This window comes from Oryx dammah, unplaced genomic scaffold (assembly GCF_014754425.2).
Source record: "Oryx dammah isolate SB20612 unplaced genomic scaffold, SCBI_Odam_1.1 HiC_scaffold_17, whole genome shotgun sequence".
NCBI classification, from domain to species: domain Eukaryota; kingdom Metazoa; phylum Chordata; class Mammalia; order Artiodactyla; family Bovidae; genus Oryx; species Oryx dammah.
Genome location: NW_024070201.1, coordinates 54,622,596 through 54,626,230, shown reverse-complemented (window position 1 = coordinate 54,626,230; position 3,635 = coordinate 54,622,596). Strand labels below are relative to the sequence as shown.

The 3,635-nt window shown below is 39.3% G+C and overlaps 1 non-coding gene across 1 annotated transcript; it reads left to right on the top strand.

Annotated features, from left to right (window-relative positions):
- Nucleotides 1–2,877: 2,877 nt before the first annotated feature.
- On the top strand, nt 2,878–2,949 carry TRNAC-ACA. The gene has a single exon. It is a non-coding gene; the product is annotated as a tRNA-Cys (tRNA).
- The last annotated feature ends 686 nt before the right edge of the window (nt 2,950–3,635 follow it).

Sequence of the window (3,635 nt, the reverse complement as noted above, 5' to 3'; positions counted from 1 at the left end):
AACCCTGCGCTGCTGCTGCTAAGTCGCTTCAGTCGTGTCCGACTCTGTGCAACCCCATAGATGGCACCCCACCAGGCTCCCCCATCCCTGGGATTCTCCAGGCAAGAACACTGGAGTGAGTTGCCATTTCCTTCTCCAATGCATGAAAGTGAAAAGTGAAAGTGAAGTCACTCAGTCATGTCCAACTCGTTGCGACTCCATGGACTGCAGCCCACCAGGCTCCTCTGTCCATGGGATTTTCCAGGCAAGAGTACTGGAGTGGGTTGCAATTGCCTTCTCCAGAGCCTAGACAGTATCAAATAGTGAGAACTCACACAAAGGAAAACCACTTGAATACAAGATCCAGCATCACCCAACCATGAGTTGCACCCTGTGCAGGACACTTCATCTAAACAACAAACAAAACAAAAATACAAACCCAGTCATCAGCACACAGGAGTACCACCTCATTCAGCCTTGCCCTTCAGAGGAAAAGCAAACAAACAAAAACACAGGACAAATCTCACCCTATAGGAATCTTACACAAACCACTGGACCAAACTTAGGAGGACAGAAAACAAAGGAAGAAAGAATTCAGCCTTGAAGCCTGGGAAAAGGACTCTTCAAACAAAATAAGTTAAAAAAAATAATGAGAAGGCAGAGAAATACCACACAAATGAAGGAACAAACTAGAAACACAGAAGTCCAAATAAATGAAGAGGAAATAGGCAAACTACCTGAAAAAGAATTCAGAATAATGATAGTAAAGATGATCAAAAACCTTGAAAACAACATGGAGAAAATGCAAGAATCAATTAACAGAGACCTAGAAGAAATAAAGAATAAACATACAGAGAGAAATAACACAATTCCTGAAATTAAAAATACTCTAGAAGGAATCAATAGCAGAATATCTGGAGCAAAAGAATGAAGCAGTTCCTCTGTTAAAGATAAAATCAGTTCAGTTCAGTCGCTCAGTCGTGTCCAACTCTTTGCAACCCCATGAACCACAGCACGCCAGGCCTCCCTATCCATCACTAACTCCCAGAGTTTACCCAAATTCAGGTCCATTGAGTCGATGATGCCATCCAACCATCTCATCCTCTGTCATCCCCTTCTTCGACCGCCTTCAATCTTTCCCCCCAACTTCAATCTTTCCCTCAGGTTCTTTTCAAATGAGTCAGCTCTTCTCATCAGGTGGCCAAAGTATTGGAATTTCAGTTTCAATATCAGTCCTTCCAATGAACACCCAGGACTGATCTCCTTTAGGATGGACTGGTTGGATCTCCTTGCAGTCCAAGAGACTCTCAAGAGTCTTCTCCAACACCACAGTTCAAAAGCATCAATTCTTTGACACTCAGCTTTCTTCACAGTCCAACTCTCACATCCATACATGACCACTGGAAAAACCATAGCCTTGACTAGTAGGCAAAGTAATGTCTCTGCAAGGATTCTTCAATATGCACAAATCAATCAATGTGATACACCGTATTAACAAATTGAAAGATAAAAACCATATGACGCAGAAAAAGCCTTTGACAAAATTCAGCACCTATTTATGATTAAAACTCTTTAAAAAATGGTCATAGAAGGAACCTACCTCAGCATAGTATAGACCATATATGATAAGCCTACAGCAAACATTATTCTCAATGGTGAAAAACTGAAAGCATTCCCTCCTAAGATCAAGAACAAAACAAGGGTGTCCACTTTCACCACTATTATTCAACATAGCTCTGGAAGTCCTAGCTATAGCAATCAGTGAAGAAAAAGAAATAAAAGGAATCCAGATTGGAAAAGAAGTAAAGCTCTCACTGTTTGCAGATGACATGAAAATGTACATAGAAAAGCCTAAAGATAGTATCAGAAAATTACTAGAGCTAATCAGTGAATTTAGCAAAGTTTCAGGATACAAAATCAATACATAGAAATCACTTGTGTTTCTATATACTAACAATGAAAAATCAGAAAGAGAAATCAAAGAGTCAATCCCATTCACCACTGCAACAAAAAGAATTAAATATCTTGGAATAAACTTACCTAAGGAGACAAAAGAACGGTACACAGAAAATTATGACACTAATGAAATGAATCAAAGGTGACATAAACAGATGGAGAGATATCCATATTCCTGGGTAGGAAAAATCAATATTGTGCAAATGACTATACTACCAAATGCAATCTACACATTCAATGCAATCCCTATCAAATTACCAAAGGCATTTTTCACAGAACTAGGACAAAAAATTTCAAAATTAATATGGAAACACAAAAGACCCTGAATAGCCAAGGCAGTCTTCAGAAAGAAGAATGGAGCTAGAGGAATCAACCTTCCTGACTTCAGATTATACTACAAAGCTACAGTCATCAAGACAGTATGGTACTGGCACAAAAACAAAAACATAGACCAATGGAACAAGATAGAAAGCCCAAAAACAAACCCAGGCATCTATGGGTACCTTATTTTTGACAAAGGAGGCAAGAATATGCAATGGGGCAAAGACAACCTCTTCAATAAATGGTGCTAGGAAAACTGGACAGCTACATGTAAAAGAATGAAACTAGAACACTTCCCAACACCATACAAAAAGAGAAATTCAAAATGGAATTAAAGACCTAAATGTAAGACCAGAAACTATAAAACTCATAGAGGAAAACATAGGCAGAAAACTCGATGACATAAATCAAAAAGCAAGATCCTCTATGACCCCTCCCGCCACCTAGAGTAATGGAAATACAAACAAAAGTCAATAAGTGGGACCTGATTAAACTTAAAAGATTTGCACAGTAAAGGAAATGTAAGCAAGTTGAAAAGAGAACCCTCAGAATGGGAGAAAATAATACCAAATGAAACAACTGATAAAGGATTAATTTCTAAAATATATAAACAAAGGGACTTCCCTGGTAGCTGAGATGGTAAAGCATCTTCCTACAATGCAGGAGACCCAGGTTCGATCCCTGGGTAGGGAAGATCCTCTGGAGAAGGAAATGGCAACACACTCCAGTACTCTTGCCTGGAAAATTCCATGGATGGAGAAGCCTGTTTGGCTACAGTCCATGAGGTCGCAAACAGTCAGACACGACTGAACAACTTCACTTCACTTCACTTCATACAACTCAATACCAGAAAAACAAACAACCCAATCAAAAAGTGGGGAAAAGACCTAAACTGACATTTCTCCAGACATACAGATGGCTAACAAACACATGAAAAGTTGCTCAACATCACTCACTATTAGAGAAATGCAAATCAAAACTACAATGAGATATTACCTCACACCAGTCAGAATGGCCATCATCAAAAAGTCTATAAAAAATAAATGCTAGAGAGGGTGTGGAGAAAAGGGAATGCTCTTGCACTGTTGGTGGGAATGTAAATTGATACAGCCACTATGGAAGATGGTATGGAGATTCCTTAAAAAACTAGGAACAAAACCACCATATGACTCAGCAATCCCACTCCTACGCATATACCCTGAGGAAACCAAAACTGAAAGAGACACATGTATCCCATTGTTCATTGCAGCACTGTTCACAATAGCTAGAACATGGAAGCACCTAGGTGTCCACTGACATATGAATGGATAAAGAAGTAGTGGTACGTACAAACAATGGAATGTTACTCAGCCATAAAAAGGAATGCATTTGAGTCAGTT